Consider the following 19,622-nt stretch of genomic DNA (forward strand, 5'->3'; position numbering starts at 1 on the left):
TGGAATGCTTCTCCATCTGTTTGTGTCCTCTCTTATTTCATTGAGCAGTGGTTTGCAGTTCTCCTTGAAGAGGTCCTTTACGTTCCTTGTTAGTTGTATTCCTCGGTATTTTATTCTCTTTGTGGCAATTGTGAATGGCAGTTCATTCTTGATTTGGCTCTCTTTAAGTCTGTTATTGGTGTATATGAATACTTGTGATTTTTGCACATTGATTTTGTATCCTGAGACTTTGCTGAACTTGCTTATCAGTTTCAGGAGATTTTGGGCTGAGATGATGTGATCTTCTAGATATACAATCATGTCGTCTGCAAATAGAGACAATTTGACTTCCTCCTTTCCTCTTTGAATACCCTTTATTTCTTTTTCTTGCCTGATTGCTCTGGCTAGAACTTCCAGTACTATATTGAATAGGAGTAGTGAGAGAGGGCATCCTTGTCTAGTGCCAGATTTCAAAGGGAATGTTTCCAGTTTTTGCCCATTCAGTATTATATGGATCCAAGCAATTCCTGTGCCTCAGCCTCCCAAGTAGCTGGGATTACAGGTGTGTGCCACCGTGCCTGGCTAATTTTTGTATTTTTAGTAGAGACAGGGTTTTGCCATGTTGTCCAGGATGGTCTTGAACTCATGACCTCAGGTGATCCACCTGCTTCGGCCTCCCAAAGAGCTGAGATTACAGGAGTGAGCCCCCACACCTGGCCTGTGTATTCTTCTGTTGTTGGTTGGTGTGTTCTATATATGTCATTTTATTCTTGTTATTTGGTGGTGTGCTAGGTTCTTCTATATATCCTTGCTGATTTTCTGTCTAGTTGGTCTATCAATTGTTTAAAGAGAGCTATTGATGTCTCCAACTATAATTGCAGATATGTCTATTTCTCATTTCTGTCCTAACAGTTTTTACTTTATGTATTTTGGAGCTCGTTTTGCTGTGTGGAGAACGATTTAGTGGGGCAGGAGCAGATATAATAATAGCAGATAGAAGTCACTGACGAGGTCAAGATTATAATGTTCGTGGCCTGGATGATAGGAGTCAGCTGTCTCTCTGCATTCCGGGTCTCCCAATTCAGATGTTGCACCTCACTTTTGCTGTTCTCCCACTTTATACCTTCTTCTTTGATGTTTATTCTCAAGAGTTTTTGTTACCCTACCAACACACACACATACAAACACACACACGCACGTACACCCTTGTCCTTTTTTCATTTCAAGTTATAGACCATTATTATCTATCTATCCATAAATGTCCACACAAGGCCAAAATATTAACTTCTGTGATTTACCTCTCCTAGGGGCATTTGCATTAAGATGCAAATAAAATTAATATTATTTAATAATATTAAAATAGAACTTTTTTTTAATAAACAAAAAAAGCCTTTTTAGGTGCAATGAAAGGCCGGTGCAGAAGATTATTTTGACATGACATAGAGAACTAAATTTTCTACCATTTCTAAGGCAGTCCCAGTTGAGGTAAATGCCTATGAAGTTACTTTTGGCATGGCTGGTGGTGGTGGTAGGGGAAGACCTCTTCTAGTCCTGATTTTATCTTTTTGTTCTCTTCTCTTCTACTTCTGGCTCCATCATTTTACTTCTTTGCACATCTCCATCCCGTCTGTTACTCTTCTCTGCCCTGGGGGCAATGGAAAAAACTACTAGATTCTTGCCTTGAAGCTGTTTCATGAAGTAGGGTCATAGTACTCCACAGAACACTCCATAATGCCACACCCATTTCATTATTAATTTTTATTTTTTGGCTTAACATAGTTTTATGGCTTTCACTTTTCTCAACTCTGCGTGCCTTCTCTGCTTGATAGAGCCCACACTGAGTTCTCATTCACAGTCACTTTATAACTTTGACCCAACCTTTCTTAGTGTGAGCCCCTGCTGAAGCAACTAAGCAGGCTTCTTCAGCTGACCACACTACCGCAGACCAAGAAGTCCTTGCAGTAGTGCAGGCTAGACATGTTGTCAGCTGTGGTGAGGGTCTAGGAGCAGAGATGGAAGAAAGCAGAGAGATTAGAGACGTATTTAGGAGCTAAGATCATCAAGACTTAGTTATATGCTTATCATCTTGGAGGGTCAAACTTAAACATATCATATCTATGTGGTTCGCCCTCTATGCATTTCTTACAGATAACAGTTTTCATTTGTGCTCTCGTAGTTTATAGCACATCCTCCAAAGTGTTACTTTCTGTTTATGTACCTAAATCTTCTACTGAGTCATGCTCTGAAGGGAGAGAAGATGTCTGATGTCTCTTAGTATTACTAACGTCCAGTGCCCAGCTTAGTGAAGGGAGAAAGGTGGCGAAAAAAAGGAAGAAAAATTTCCGCTAAAATATACATATGAATCTTGAGCTAGATGCTGTCCCCAAAACAAACCACACAAATGCTTAGCATTGTAGGCATACCAGAGACCCTTAGGTCCATCCTAGCTATTTATTGTGTCCTTGACTGTGTGACATCACTGTAAGTCAGTATCTCAAAAGACAGGGGAAAGGTGACTTGTAATTGGGTAACTAGAAAACCAGGAAAATGTAAAAATGAACACCCCAATCCACTACCATTCCTTAGACAGAAATTGAGGGGGACAAAGCACGTTGGGTCCTTTTATGCAATAAATTTAAAACTTTGGCAAGATCTCTGTGTAAAGGAAACAGGCTTTAAGAGTCATGTGGCTTGGCACTGAGCCGGCTTTTCTTCTCTCAGGTCCCTAAAGACCACAATTTGAAAACAGAGAACAAAGGAAAGAAACCAATACAACCCCATGTAATCATGTGGCGCACTCACTTTGTTGTAAAAGACGTACTTTGCAAGTTGTGGGCATGTTCTCTTTAGTGTCAGAAGGATGGTACATTCAGAGGAAGAAAAGCTTACTATGAATTGGGACATTCAGAGAGGATAAGATGAGGTTCAAGAGGGACATTGTTCCATGGATAATGTAAAGACTCCATGAAGTAAAATAATTAGGAATCCATAAGATATTTTGGTAAATATAATCAATAGTAAATATAATGAGCACCTAGTATATGCAGGACACTGAGACTGGCCTTATGCAGGGATAGAAAGAAGTTTAAAACATGGAGGGAGTGCCCACCCTCAGTGAGTTTTAATTTTAGGGTCTAACACACTTGAGCCCTAAAAATGGTGAGTCCAACTCCAAAACCCACAGCTTCATGCCCTCTAACCCATCACTGGATAAAATACCCAAATCCTGGCAGATCACTGAAACCGTCAGAACATGCTGAGACTCCAGGATCGATCCTTTGAGGCGTGGACTCTGCTCCTCAGTCTCATCAGGACTGTGAGAAATGCTTCATGAATACCTGTCATCTTCTCAGGAAACAGCTGGAGATGAAACATGACTGCAATTGCATTTCTCTTACTGTGATTGTTCAGAATGCTCTGACAGAGCTACCAAGGAGGCGGAATGGCACAATATCATGACAAGATTAATTAGCATCTGCAAGGCTGGACACGGCTCCCCAAGGGATTTCTCCCACATTCTGTTATGGCTGCCTCTGGCATCCTCCCCCTGCCTTGAGATGTCACTTCTGATGTATCTGAGTCCCCAGCTGGCTTACAAGCTCATCAGGGGCACATTTTGTGGGCTATTAGAAAACTGTAAAGCTGGTATATGCACTAGAGATCTTTCCTTCATTTTCTTCATTTTGTATTTAATGCTGTCCTAACCCTACAAAATAGAGAGCTGGAAATGTCAACAATTGAATGCAGTACAAGAATTTTAAAAGTAGATTTTAAAAATCACAAAGGCAAATTTAAGTTCAATATTATGGATAATGCAGTATTCTGTATTTAGTAGCAATGAGATCTTTCTTTATTTTGAAATATTTTATCTTCTAAGAAGAATAAGAAAGATAGCCTCTGTCTAAACCAGGGGCATGAAAATTATATCCTCTAGGAATTTGAAGAAACATTACAGAGGGCATTTGACTGCCTGGAGTCTGTGGGAAAGATAAGGCTTCATATGTTTCAGTAACATCCCAGAGCAAAATAACAGCTACTTTTGAGCACTGATTTATGTAACTCCCCAGGGTTCTGGGCACTGTTTTATATTATACCCCAGTGAAATAGATATTACCGTCTTCATTCCAAGATTATAAAGTTGAGGGCAAGAACAGTGGGGTAACTCGTCCAGTGTCAATTATCTAATGCATGTTTAAGCTTGCATAAAGCCCAGATATATTTGACTCCCATCTGTAGTCATGGCCACTATCCCTGCTGCTCTTGAATAAAAGATTGAGGGACCTATCTGTCTTAACCTGTTCAGACTGCATAACAAAATCTATAAACTGAGTGGGTGGCTTATAAACAACAGATATGTCTTTCTCACATTTCTGAAAGCTGGCAAGTTCAAGATCAAGATAGATTTGGTGTCTGGAGAAAGCGCACTTTCCAGCTTATCGATGGCATCTTCTTGCTGTGTCCTCCCATGGTGGAGGGCAAGGGTTTCTCTGGGGTTTCTTTTTTTTTTGAGACAAAGTCTCGCACTGTTGCCTGGGTGGGAGTGCAATGGCACAATCTCAGCTCACTGCAACCTCCGCCTACTGGGTTCAAGCAATTCTCCTGCTTCAGTCTCCTGAGTAGCTGGGACTACAGGCACACACCACCATGCCCAGCTATTTTTTTTTTGTATTTTTACTAGAGACAGGGTTTCACTATGTTGGCCACACTGGTCTCGAACTCCTGACCTTGTGATCCGCCTGCCTCAGCCTCCCAAAGTGCTGGAATTACAGGTGTGAGCCACTGTACCCGGCCTGGGGTCTCTTTGATAAGGACACTCATCCCATTAGTGCCATTAGCTCTGACCTCATGATCTCGTTGCCTCTAAAAGGCCCCATTTCCTAATATCATCACCTTGACGGTTAGAATTTCAACATCTGAGTTTTGTGGGGGCACAAACATTCAGAACAGAGCAGGATCAAATTATTAATTCATTCTGTGAATTGTTACTTGTAGTCTTATAAATATGCCACAGTGCTACCTTAGAATATTAATTAAATGTGAACTGCTCTTTCAGGCCAACAATGGTATAAAATCCACAACAATTTTTATTTTCAAATATTTCACCTGATACGCTGAACCTTTTCCAAAGCATGAAAACATTTTTTTAATGTTCTTCAAAGTAAGCTGATTTCATATTTCTCCAGTCAGCTACTTAGAACTAAAATACTCATGTTTGCTGGGGAGTACTGCTTCAGCTTTCAACTCATGAGACACAAAGAGATAGTGGAACGAAGTAGCTCTCTTTTTTTCTTTTATTGTAGGTGAGTCAGGTGCCAGCCTGTGTGTTGCAGGAGGAAGTTCTCCCGTCTGCCTATGAGCAAGTTTTACATCACCCAGGAGAATCTTACAGACTCTAATCATATTGGCCAAGTTTCTTCTATCACTAGCATGTCTATTGACAGGAGAAACTATCAATAGGACACAACATGTTCTGATCTAGAAGGTAGAGCAGAGTGAAACAAAGTGAGTGTAATGATTCCTGGATTGCAGGCTTTGAAATGGATTGAGAATATCTCTGGAGACACTGAATTAATAACAATGTCTTTTAGTACATAAAAATCATGAAAATGAGTATGCTGCATGGAGTTTTTTTCTTCCCAGTGGACGTACAACATTGAATGATTCATTCACTGCTAGAACAGAATTCTTTACCCTGGATCAATTGTGTGCCTTCCTGATGATACTTTAATAGAACAAGTGGGCACAGAGTGACAGATGATGATGGGAGGCTCAGACACAAAGTAGAACTACTGTTGCCTGGAGCCAAACAAAAATTATACCATTTAAAAACTCAGAATCCAAGAGCTAATACGTTGCCCACAAAAGAACAAAAGGCAGAAAGTTTATGCTAAAATAAGGTAGGTTATAAATGTCAGTAACTCATAAAATGGGTATGTCCCACTGGGACCAAAAGGATCAATATATAAAAGGGAACAGAGTGAAGTCAGGTAGCCTCATGAAAATCTCGAATGCTGTGCCATAGAGACAAACGTGGTGCTGAGGACTCATACCTGGGCTTGGGCCAAGAGGCCTTTGAGAAAGTAAAGGCCTTTGTCTCTCCAGACATGAGTCTCCTTATTTTGAAAGGGACTCTCTCCAATGTCCATGGAGTTGAAAGAGAAGCTCTTCTTTATTGGAGAAGCCCCTCTCTACAAAATCACCTGCACGAAGGCAGACATTTGCAGGGACAATGGGACTGGCCTGTATGATTAACTCTATCAAATGGCTTTAAAATTAGTCCACAGAAAAAAAGAAAGAGGAAATGACACTGTGACAATAGCAGGTCTTCATCATGTTCTTTCCCCCATAATTTACTCTAAGTGAAGGTAGAAACCAGGACACAATTTTGTCACAGATAGAAAAAGAAAAAGGGATGCCAGTCATTTTGTTCTTATTCATATGCATTAAAAAAAAAATCCTTCCCTCCTGGTTTCCATAGCTACTCCAATTCCTCAATTTTCATTTGCAACTTGTCTAAGGAAGAGGTCAGGGACTAGTGGCACCAGTGCTTTCTCACCCCCACCACAGAAGAGGGTGTCGGAATTACATTCCCTGCACGATGCTAATCACCCCAGCACCCACGATGAGAGCAAAGTAAACCCAAACAGAACCTCTCAACCTAAACAATCTTCCTTTCCGCTTTTAACTTTGAAGCTTTTATAAAAAAAAACCAACAGATATTTCAAGGATGTCCTTTAAGCTAAATACAAACTAGATCATTGAGGTAAAACACGATTATCTGTCCTAAAGTAAAAATATAGATTTTTAATATTTCCAATAAATATACTTCAAACCACCAGTTTGAGGCATGGAATAGGTTCATGTTTATTTTAGGGTTGAAACCATAATAAATGGGAAAAAAAACCTCTAGATTGATAAGAAGACCAATCTTTCTCCTAGGACTTCCCTCCCCAGTTGATTTCTCAGGCCCGCCCAAGTCCATCCTGGTGGTTTTTGGTCACCACCCCCAGGAACACATTCTCTGGTCCTCTCTTAATCTTCTCACACCTTCCTGAAATTGTTCCTCAAGGCCATTTTCTTTCCTATAACTATTCATTCCCAGTGTCAGTAGCCTTCCCTCTCTTAATGTTCTCAGAATAGAAAGAAAGGGATCCAGGCAAGGATATTAACAACTCTTTACTGAATGTCCAGGAATGTTCATTCTTGGGAACCTCAGGGTCTATGCCAGGTTCCTGAAAAGCTCACGTGGCATGGGATGATCCCATCCCCTGCTAGGGAGAAACCTCTGGAACCAGGACCCTAAACTCTTCTGCTTCCTGTAAACAGAAATGTAAAGACCTGATGAACACATACAAAGACCTTTGCACACCTGCTACATAGTGCTTAATGAGAGATGGCTGCTACAGTAAAGATTAGGAGGTAGAAAAAGGGAAAAATGGGGCAAAATTTGCCTTTGGTTGTCATTGCTTATTCTTTCTGTGATTCCCTTCCTTCCTTCATCTCTCTGCATCACAATATATCTAATTTTTTAGCATCTCAGTGCCTAAAGTCCCCTAGGTACTGCCCCACCAACTTTCAACGTCTGCTCAGTTAAAAACATCAATCCCATGTCTCTTTTTTGTCAGGTCTTTAATATAATGTGACAGTAGTTGACACCAGTTCCCCAAAGGGATGGTTCAGAGCCACATAAGAGCCTTGAAAACAGGGAATTTCTGTCTTTTTGCAAACAGAATGGTATCAATGTAAGTTTCAATTATTAAGGCGTTCAGGAAAGGTTGGAAGTCTCTCTTGGCCTTTCTGATTGTACCACTTAAGCAGTTGATTGCCTGTTTTGTTGTTCCCAAATAACTTGCCACAGGATATCCATTTAGCTGGCTGAAGGAAGAAGATTCATATTCCCCTGACTTGTAGAAATATTTGTTGAAGTTTGCAGGAAGAAAAGTGCTTGCCCTGGAGAGTTAACCACTGATCTGTGGAATAAACTTTAATTTCCTTCAGATAAAGGAAGCAGCTTTTATCTTCCACAGAAAACTCGATCTTTTAGCCTGGCACCACAGCAAATTTCCTAGACTGAATAGAGCATTGCTAGAGCTCCATAGTAGATCCTTGGTTGAACATTTACATAGTGTAAACCTAATTCCCATACAAGGACTATGTGATCTATAGCATAGGGCAGCTGGTGTGGCAGTGGGATGGCAATGGTGGTTGTGGTGGTGGTAGGGTGTGTGTGTGTGTGTGTGTGTGTGTGAGTGTGTGTGTGTGCAGCTGTCAAAGATGGAAAGCAGAGTGGATTAAATTAGTTGCTTCATTACATCTTAACGTTTATGTAGCTGGCCAATCTAGTTCTAAAAAAAAAAAAGAAACCCAGAAGAAACAAAAGGCAACTCTATTTTTTGGATCTTATTACAACATTTTCATGCAAATAGTGCTTGTTTCACTTTGATTTTTACAAGAAATAAACTCAGCATCCCATAGAGCTTAGTGATTGTGGAGTACTACTGTCGTAAGAATTAACCATCTGCTGAGTATATAGGCAAGAGTTGTTACTGTCTAGATTTGAAGTCAGAGCTTCCCATGGATTCAGATGATTTCAGAAGAATTTTTATGATGAGAATTAACTCTAAATGAGCCATCTGCCAGTGCTCTCTGGTCCAAATTAGAGCTGCCTCAGCCACACTGATCAAAAACCTCTTAGCAGAAAGGATCCTTGGTCAGCCACACCAACTGAATGTGTGCTCTGAGTGCTTGGTAGTTTGAGTTTCTAATCCTACATGAATTGTGGTTTGTCAGCAGTTATATATTAACATTAATAAAAGGGGAAAGATGAAATTATTATTTATGGATTATCTAATTTTACAGTGAGAGAACCTAAAAGATTAATAAAAAGGTTAGAATAAAGTGGCTAGATATATTAAAATGAGAATGTAAAGTTGTGATGAGGAAAATGGAGCATTCCACCTTGGCTGTTATAAAGACCTTAATGACAGAACACTGTCAGCCAATGCGCAGAGACAGCCTGGGACTTAAGCCCCCTGAGAAGCTCTCAAGGTTTTGAGGAGAATCCATAAGCAGTTAAATTTTCTCCTTTGATCACCCCTCATTAGCCTTACTAGGAGCAGACTGTCTAGACTGACTTCTTTGCTGCACATGAACTAATCAGTTTACCCAGAAAATATGCAAACAAAATTCATTCTCCCAGATTGCCTTCAGTTCTTTCTGTCCTCTTTCTTCTATAAATTTTTTTTTGCCTTCTTTCCTTGACCATAGTCTACTGATTTTCTCTTCCTTATATGAGTAAATATGACAAACTAAAGATTATACCATATTAATAATCACTTGGAAAATAATTTTAACAAGAGATCACACTGTAAAATGAATCATTCAAAATTGAAAACCCTCACCTGATATTATTTTCAATAAAAGTTCTTTTTAAATAATGTATATGGCTGTGTTTTTATTGCTATGTGACAACCTACCCCAAAACATAGCAGCTTAAAACAACCACTGATTTATTTCTTCCTGAGTCTTGGGTTGGTTGGGACTCAGCCAGGTGATTCTTCTGCTGGGGGTTGCTCGGGACTCAGCCGGGTGATTCTTCCACTGGGGGTTGCTCATGCTGTTGCACTCAGGTGGTGGATGGGGCCCGAACATTCAAGATGGCTACATTCATGTGTTTGGAACCTTGGTAAGGACAGCTGGAAGGCTAGAACACCTCCCCCATTCTCCCCTGCCAGCCTTGCTTTCTTTCTCTCCATGTCACTTTCTCAGTATGACTAACTTGGACTTTGCATGATGGAAAAGCCTTCATGTGCGAGCGCTTTTCAATCTTCTGCATGCATCATGCTTGCTACTATCTCATTAGCCAAAGTCAGTACGAGCAGGGCTTATGCAAAAGTGTGAATATAGAAGGCAAGATGTTTTGAGGATCACCAAGGTAAAAGTCCACCACAATGGCCCTCTCTGCTCATCCTTCAGTGGCATCACTATATTCTGTAATTGCTAGTTTATTAACAGACTGTAAGTGCTGTAAGTTACAGTTTTATTTTGGTATCCTCAGAGCCTAGCACAGTACCTGGCCAGCATGGAAATATGCATTAGATGAATGAATGAAGGAATAAACATGTTGAGTAACATACTTCAGTAATTGCTAAGAGAGCTTGTGACATCAGTTCTTACCTTGATTTCCCTAATTCCCGTGCTGCCTCCGTCCTGTGCCAAGTGTGAGGTGTCAAAACACACAGAAAGAAATGCATTCAGACAAAAGCTCTGCCTGCTTTTGTCACAGCTTTACAAGTCTCTGGGTCATGTCTCTCTTCACTACTTTTAGGGAACATTTGAATTTTGCAAAGCTATTTGGTGTGCAGTAGTTTTGTATAGCAATTTTTAAAATAAGGCAGATTTAGAAAAGAAGCCTAACGTAAGCCCAGACTTCATGGAAAAATGTGATTTGTTAGAGAAGAAAAGCACAGGGAGGGTGTATGGTCCAGATGAGTCTGGCTGAGAGGACCCACCATGCTGGAAAGAACACAAAGAATATAGTGCCATCACTAACAGAAGATAAAATGTTTCTTGCAAGATGTAATTGTACTCAGAAGAAGCCTGGTGAGCCCAGACAAGCAAACTCTCTTTAAGTGTATTATTCTATTCTTTTGAAAGGTTGCTATGATTTAGTTGAAAAGATGTGCAGGCTCAGCTCTGAGCATCAGCTTTGAAATTTCCTTATTTACCCTTGTCATATAGGCTGGCACTTTCCTTCCCATGGTCTGTGAAACAACAGGATTAGTCCACATCTGCAGGTCTCACTCTGCTCCTTATGCTTGCAACCCAGGGAAATGTCTGGGTAGGTGAGGGTCTCCCTGACTTTAACCAGATCACCACTACTTTCATCTTTTTTACATATATTTTCTCTTATGTTCTAAGACCTTGTTTGAACAAAGGGTTCTGCTCCTAAAACACACATTAATAAAAAAATTCTTTCATCTCTAGAATTCTATGGCCTTTCTCAAATCCACAGACTCCCTTGAATGTTCAATTATATAGTTTCATTTTATCTTTTTCCCTGAGAAAAGAAAAAAATAGGTGAACAAATTATGTTAGAAAAGCAATCCCTGGCTTTATATTTTGTTTTATGTTTATTTTGACATCCATAACAATGGTTAGGTGGGTGTCCAGAATGCCATTTCCTTTGATGTTCTCAAGGATAGAAGAGCAGTTCACAAACATCCCTTTATAAGTCCTGTGATAGCTACTTTCCAAATTGTCACCGATTTCAGAACCCTTGGAGTCTGAAGACTAAATATACTATTTGTGTTTTGTATTCTCACACAGTCTTCATTTCCTGGGCTTATTAGACAGAAGATTTTTGATGTTAGCAGGGCAGTCTTCGGAAGCCCTATTCCATGTGCGTGCTGATTGTCAGAATTGTCTTTTGGCTGTGGTGCATGAATGTGCTTTCATTCCTTCATTAGGAAGCTCCTACTATGTGCCAGTCATTGTTGTAGGCACTGGGGAAACAGCTGTGAATGGCACACAGCTCCTGCCCTCCTGGATTCACAGTCTGTGTGCATGAACAGGCGAAGGAGACAAAAAAATTAGTAAATAAATCAGATATTTTCAGAAAATGGTAAGTGCTATAAAGAAAATGAACAGCAAAATAAAGGAAAGAGAATGAATGATATGGTTGTAGACTCTCTAAAGAGGTGATATTTTGGCAGAAAAAAATGAGAATGAATCAATCATTCAAAAAGCTGGGGGCATGGAAGAGTGTGGGGTTGGAGAATGTTCTAGAAAGGGAGAGCAATAGGTGCAAAGCCTGGAGATGAAACAGAACTTTATATTTTGAGGAACAAAAATAAAGCCAGGATGGCTGGAGATTATTGAAGGAAGAAAAAAAATGGCAGGACATGAAGTTGGAGGGAGGTCAGATCATGTAGGGTCTGGAAGGACACAAAAAGGACTTTTGATTTTGTTGCAAGTACAGTGCAATTTAGAGGCTTGTTGCTTGCTGAGTGAACAATGACTCTATACCATTGCCTGATTTTACCTTCTTAATAGCGCCCATCATAATCTGGAATTAACTCATCTGTTAATGTGTTTATCTGTTTACTGCCTGTCCCTTCCACCCCCAACAGAATATAAATTCCTGATGTGACTGTTTTGCCTATCTTATACACTGAAGTGTCTAAAACATCTTAGGTGCTAAAAAGACATTTAGAGAAGGAATGAATGAATGTACTTACTCATTTAGACAGCTAAGCCTGAGAGAGGCATGTGTGGTATATAAAAGGGTGACAAAGTAGAAACTAATAAAATATTTGCCAACCTTTTTCTAGTCGTACCTTGGGCCAAAGAGACTGTATGATTTTCTGCACGCCCCTCACTCACCCCCACATTGCATACAGGTGCAATGTGATTACAGTAAAATTGAAGTCCACCCTGAGGTGCAAGGATATATGTATATATCTATACATCGCCTCCAAGTGTGATCAAATATGGGAAGGGCAGACATTTTGGACAGACGGGTCCAAATTCCTCTTCTGGCTCTTGCCTGCCATAGGATTTTGAGTACGTTATTTTAAAACCTCCACCCTGACATCATGACTCTCTCATGAGTGTTTTCTATGAGGCAGTTACTCGGTTCTGTGCTTCCCTTCCCAGTATGAGAAGAAAAGGGCCTGCCAATTATGATGGGCGCTATTAAGGGAAGGGCTATATGCCAATTATAGGGATGGAGCAGCTGTAAGATTGTTTGGCACCAGCTAAATTGCCCAGCTCTGTCCTACCTGCTCTGCCTTGAGCCACTGAGCATCCACAAAAGCATCCCAGAGAGAGTGTTGCAGAGCCATATAACCTGCGGGTTCCACTTCCTGAGTAAACGAAACCAGGAATTATAATGATAAACAATACTTGAGTGCTACTATGTGCCAGGCATTGTTCTAGGCATTACTCATATCGATCAACTCAATTGTTTACCCTAAGGACCTACTTTACAGGTAAGAACACTGAGTTACAGGGCGCATGGCAGTGTAGTTTGATTCCAGAGCCTGAGTTCTTTTTTTTTTTTTTTTTTTGAGACAGAGCCTTGCTCTGTTGCCAGGCTGGAGTGCAGTAGCACTATCTTGGCTCACTGCAACTTCCACCTTCCGGGTTCAAGTGATTCTCCTGCTTCAGCCTCTTGAGTAGCTAGGACTACAGGTGTGTGCTACCACACCCAGCTAATTTTTGTATTTTTAGTAGAGGATGGTCTATTAAAGGTAGTATTTTTAGTAGAGGATGGTCACCACATTGGCCAGGATGGTCTCGATCTCTTGACCTTATGATCTGCCCCCCTTGGCCTCCAAAAGTGCTGGAATTACAGGCGTGAGCCACCGTGCCTGGCCCGAGCCTGAGCTCTTAACACTCCATGTGGCACCTATCAGGTGGTTCAAAATGCTGGGAAAACAAGAACTCTGTATCCATGGCCATGGTCTCAGTGGCGTAGTAGTATCCCTTGCATTCCCACAGGGACCTTCCTTGAACCAGGCTTCTAGCCAAACACATCTGTGTCCTGTGGCTTAATGTCCCATGGCCTAGTGGCTGTAGAATGGCCTCAGTCTGTGACAGATTGAGTTTATATTCTTCTTCTAGGTAAAAGAAAAATCTTATAGCCTCTGGTGACTGGTGTCTGTCCCAGTTCTTCTTCCTCCTCCTCTGCATGATGGCAGGGGCACTGTCTTCCTCAGAACACCTGTGCTGCCATCATATACCAGCTTTTATTCAGTTGCTATCTTATTTTGTCTCCTATGTAAGCTGTATTCCCACTGGACACATGCAGTGTCTAGCATATAGTGGGTGTGCAATGCACACTCAATGAATAGGAAAAAAAGATAATTTCAGATAATGATGAAGAACCATTATAGAAATCGAACTCCTGCCTTCTGCAAGTCCAGGATCTGCGCCAAGTGAAAGAGCTGACGTTACGCCATTGGCACAAACAGAGAACCATTTCAAAGTGCAATAGCAATTTTAAACATTAAAGCATGAGGAGTATTTTTTGTTACTGCACCTTGCCAAATGGAACTGAAGCAGATTTTGATATAAAAATTGACAGGAAGCAAAAGTGGAGTGTATAAAAATAGAAAAGAAATTACCAAGCCTTGAAAGGAAGTACACAAGATGAAAATGGAATTAAATATACCTTGACTGGAGGAGATTATATTTTTAAAAATGAATAAATTGACAGTAAATTAACATGTGGCACATCTACAATCTGCCTTTAGGGAATAACAAAAGATATTTTTATTATCTCAATGCAGAATTTTGGTTGATTTTTTTCCCCATTAGTTCCTGAAATGAGAGGTTTAGTTTTATATATAACTAAGTGTTATGCTTTCCCCAACTGCTTGGGTGCACACAGAGGAGTCTGAATTGTGTTTCTCTCTGGATGCAAGTATTTTCTTGGATGGATTTTCTGTGAACTTGAGAGTATGTGATTACCTAGAAATTAGGGCATGTGCATGTGTGTGTGTGGTGTGGTATTTGAGGGTATGCAAGACGAAACATTCCAGAGTTGAAACCCTAAGGAGAAGTCCAATATGGCGAAATCAGAGCCCAACTAGGAAACTGAAGCCCTGGAGTCTCTTTCTGGAAGCCTTGTGTCAGAGTTACGTGACCTTGGGTAAATCACATTTTCTCTGGGTCTCGGTTTCACTATTTATAAAATAGAGACGATAATTCCTACTTTTCTACTCATTAATGAGGATCCAATTCTCTAATGGACCTGAAAGGACTTTGAAGAGTCACTATGATGCTAATGCAAGGAATTATTATTGTAATTCTTTTCTAAACAATGAGATTATTGTGTAAGTCTATGATTGTGAGGGGATTTTTTTTGAAAAGCAGAGGAGATGGAGTACATAATAATTCCTTATGTTTATATTGTCATTTGTCATTTTTAAGTTCCACAATCTATATTCACTACCAGATTTGTCCAATAATCCTGCAAGGTAGGCAGCTCTTTGGGCAGATGGAGAAAGAGTGGTGGAATGGCACAGGATGTCCCAGCTCTTGCATGGAGGAGCCAGCACTAGACCCCACACAATCCACAGTGGCCCAAACAGTCACCATGCTGGAGCTGCCTGCATTTTCACAGCTCTGTGTGTGTGTGTGTGTGTGTGTGTGTGTGTGTGTGTGTGTGTCTGTATAAATAACATGTTCTGATTAATCAGGACACACAATGGAAGGCTTTGTCTCAAGCCTTCCTCCCTAAGTCTTGCTCTTATGGATGTAATATGACTTTTGGTCTGAGCCTTGGAGACAGTTATTAATAAATATGTGCTGTACACATCCCTGTGCTGGCTGCTGCAGACACTGGCGAAGAGGGTATTGCTTTGGTCTTTGGGAAACTTCTGGTCTAGAGGAGAAGACAGACGTGTAAACAGGGAAGGGCATCGTGTGATGAGTATTATGCCTGAGGTGAGATGACTGTGAGGCACCCGAGAGAGGCCTCTGTGGGCCAGAGGAGGCCTCCAGACAGAAGAAGTGTCTATGGTGAGACCTGAGGATGAGCCTGAGTTAAGTGCATCAAGGAGGAAGATGTATCAGGCAGAGGCAGTGGCAGTTTCAAAAGCCTGGAAGGGAAAAAAAAGCAGGATGTTTGGGAGACAAAGTATTTCTAAAAGGCTGAGGCACAGAGTGTCTACATATTGTGATGGAAATGTCGGGGTGATGAAAATGTTCTAAAACTGGTATGTGGTGATGTGGACACAACTCTACCTTTACTTAAAAAAAAATCATAGAATGTGAATTACCTCTATAAAGGTAACCTATGAAAGAGCCGGTAGTAGGAGCAGAGTAGCCACTGGTGAGAGATGAGACCAATGACACAAACTGGGGTCTTGGGGAATCTTGATCAGTTTTATCAGGAAAGTGACATAGTCAGATTTACCCTAAAGGAGTTCTTTGGAGGTGCATGGAGAATGAAGAGAAGAAGAAATTCAGTGAGCACACAAGGAGACCAGTGGCCCAGCCAAAAAAGAATGATGGCCTGGACTTGGGTGATGGCAGTGGAATGGAGGAAATTTGGGAAAGAGTGAGGAAGTAGACCTGGTGATTGTGCACGGAGGTGAAGGAGAGTGAGAAGTAAAGGATGGCATGAGGACCTTTCATCCATGCATATGGAAGTCACACATCTGAAAACACCTCAACAATTGATTGACAATTGATTGACTTTTTTCATCAAACATGATAATTGCATGAAGCTACATTTCCCTGGAGGCTGCTTTATTTTTCTCCCATCTAAACCAGGGAGCAGAGACACATGGACGGGGCTATGACTGCCTTTGTTTCCTCTCTTTGCCCCTTAGGGAGTTGAATTTACCCCTATGTTGCTCTTTTCACCTTTCGGCTACTGTGTTTCTCCTCTCCTATAGCACCCTCCCAAGTTCTTAAGCTGTAGGAACTTAAGTCAAAGCATTATTGATTAATTATGTTCCCACTTTAAATATGATTTGCAGTATTAAAAAAAAACTGAAAAGAAATGAAAACATGCCCATGCAAAGACTTGCCCATGAATGTTCATGGAGAAGTGTTATTATTATTATTGTTGTTATTTTGAGATGGAGTTTCACTTTTGTTGCCCAGGCTAAAGTGCAATGAAGCGATCTCAGCTCACCACAAACTCCTCCTCCTGGTTTCAAGCAATTCTCCTGCCTCAGCCTCCTGAGTAGCTGGGATTACAGGCATGCACCACCACTCCTGGCTAATTTGTATTTTTAGTAGAGATGGGGTTTCTCCATGTTGGTCTGGCTGGTCTCAAACTTCTGACCTCAGGTGATCTACCCACCTCGACCTCCCCAAAGTGTTGGGATTATAGGCATAAGCCACTGTGCCCGGCCTCATGGAGCAGTGTTATTCAGAATTAGAAACTATCCAAATGTACATCAACAGGTGAATGGATAAATACAATATGGTATATCTATTCAATAAAAAGGAAAACTCCCAATACATGCTATGACATGGACAAATCTTCAAAATAGTAGCTAAGTGAAAGACACCAGATGCAAAAGACCACATATTGCATGATTCTGTGTACATAAAATGTCCAGAAAAGGCAAATCTATAAAGACAGAAAGTAAGCCAGTGGTTGCCTGGGACTGGAGGTGAGAATGGGACTAGACTACAAATGGACATGAGGGGTGTATTGGAGTGATGAAATTGTTCTAACACTGGCATCTGGTGATAAGTACACAGCTCTAAATTTACTAAAGGTCATGGAATGTAAATTACTTTAATAAAGCTGTGAAAGAAGGAAAGAAAGAAAAGAAAGGAAATAAAGGAGAGAGAGAGAGAGAGAAAGAAAGAAAGAAAGAAAGAAANAGAAAGAAAGAAAGAAAGAAAGAAAGAAAGAAAGAAAGAAAGAAAGAAAGAGAAAGAAAGAAAGAAAGAAAGAAAGAAAGAAAGAAAGAAAGAAAGAAAGAAAGAAAAGAAAGAAGAAAGAAAGAAAGAAAGAAAGAAAGAAAGAAAGAAAGAAAGAAAGAAAGAAAGAAAGAAAGAAAGAGAAGGAAAAGAAAAGAAAGAAAGAAAGAAAAGAGAAGGGAAGGGAAGGGAAGGAAGAAGGAGGAGGAAGGGGAAGGGAGGAAGGAGGGAAGGAGGGAAGGAAGGGGGGAAAAGAGAGAGAGAATTCTGAAGGAAAGGATGATAGTATAGGTGTACATTTGAAAGGGCCACTTATTGCCAGGTAGTGTCAGAGAGGAGGGGCTGGAGCTTACAATTTGACTTTCTCACAGGCATGAAGAAGCCAGGGGTCCAGACTAGCTTCAAAGCACCTTGAGGAACAAGGTCAGTTTCTTAGGGTATGTCAAGTTCTGGGCCTGAAGCTGAAGGGCCATAGGGACAGGTGGCTTGCGCTATGATTGCCTATGGTCAATGGGTGTCTCTGAAATGGCAGGCAGGCAGGCTGGGGGTCCAACTGTGAATCACAAGGTGCCCCCCATTCTGGACTGGACTCAGGAGATTGTCTAGTCCCCAGAGATGGATACTGTCAAAAACAAGGCACAGCTCTGGCCTCAGGGTTCCTTTAAAGAGAAGACGAGACTCTGAGCCAAAGAAGTTGCCCAGACAGAAACCCAACTGTAAAAACTGGAAACTCAAGGAGCACTGGACTCAGAGAGATCATCTGAACAGCCTTCTAGAATCAGGGCATCTGAGAATCTTTATCAGCCCTGGGCCTGGGTGGAGGGTTGTGGCTGGGCATGGAATTGGCAAGTGGCAATGATTAGAACCAGGATGCAAAAGTTGTCTTATATCAGTAACTGCGCTGGGTCCAGACTGAGGCTGGTGCACTTCATGCTCTGCCTGGGTTCTGGACCAGATTAGGAGTTCTAAATGCTCACATTTTCTACACCCTACCATGTGTAATTCGAAATATAAACAACACGAACCTCTATAATAACTGTATGAAAGACTGACAGAATTCTTATTTGTTCTCATAATTACCTCATCAGAGCTTTAAAAAATATTTATCAGGAAAGTTCTAGCTTCCCCTTAACCCACGTTCCTTACCTCCTTCCCTGTTATGCTTCATCACCTTATATACCATACAATGTGTTTTTAATTTTGTTTATTCTTCCCCCTTATTCAGATCTAAGGTTATAAATTCACTGCTATGTCTCTAGCAACTTGAACCATGCCTGGCAGAGTGGTGCTCCAAATGAATCAAGCATAAATTCTTTCCTTTCTTTGTAGATACTCTAAGTGTCATTAGGCTGCCAGTTGGGCGATCTAGCACAGCCTCAACCTCAGGTTTCAGTGGGTTCCAGGGACAGGTGGTAGGTCCCACCTTTGCCAGGAATGGAGAACCAATGGTTACTGGTTGGGGATTTGAGGGGTGCTGCATGGGAAAGGACCAAGGCTGAGTCTGACAAAACTCATGGTGGAATTTCCATATGTGAGAAATTCCATATTCCATATTCCACTCAGGGTGAGGAATTTCCATATGTGAGAAATTCCATGTGTGAGGAATTTCCATATGTGAGGATGGTGGTGGACACTTTCAATTGGGCCTTTTCTAGTTGTACCCTGAAGTCAACTGCTTAACGTGTGCCTGCTGGCAACAGGGCCAGCAAACCTAGTTTCATTTTTTATTAATTAATTAAAACTTTTATTTTAGATTCAAGGAGGACATGTGCAGGTTTGTTACATGGGGTCCAGCTGTGTCTGTGTTGCTGCAAAGGACATAAATTCAGCCATTTTATGGCTGTATAGTATACCACAGTGTATATGTACCACATTTGTATTATCCAGTACACCATTGCTGGGCACCTAGGTTGATTCCATGTCTGTGCTATTGTGAATAATGCTGTAATGAACACATGAATGCATGTGTCTTTTTGGTAGAATGATTTATTTTTATTTGGGATATAACCAATAATGAGATTGCTAGGTTAAATGGTAATTTAAGTTCTTTGAGAAACCTCCAAACTGCTTTCCACAGTGGCTGAACTGATTTACATTCCTACTAACAGAGTATAAGGATTCCCTTATTTCCACAGCCTCACCGACGTCTGTTGTTTTTGAATTTTTACTAACAGCCACTCTGACTAGTGTGAGATGGTATCTTATTGTGGTTTTAATTTGCATTTCTGTAATGATTAGTGATGTTGTAT

The 19,622-nt window shown here is 40.8% G+C and overlaps 1 long non-coding RNA gene across 1 annotated transcript; it reads right to left on the reverse strand.

Annotated features, from left to right (window-relative positions):
* Positions 1-1,727: 1,727 nt before the first annotated feature.
* Positions 1,728-6,531, reverse strand: LOC119471511. Its single transcript, XR_005200586.1, has 2 exons — positions 6,030-6,531; positions 1,728-1,979 (listed from the first exon to the last, which is right to left on the reverse strand). It is a non-coding gene; the product is annotated as an uncharacterized LOC119471511 (long non-coding RNA).
* Positions 6,532-19,622: the final 13,091 nt, after the last annotated feature.

The sequence above is a fragment of the Cebus imitator genome, unplaced genomic scaffold (genome assembly GCF_001604975.1).
Source record: "Cebus imitator isolate Cc_AM_T3 unplaced genomic scaffold, Cebus_imitator-1.0 Scaffold2, whole genome shotgun sequence".
In the NCBI taxonomy this organism is placed as follows: Eukaryota; Metazoa; Chordata; class Mammalia; order Primates; family Cebidae; genus Cebus; species Cebus imitator.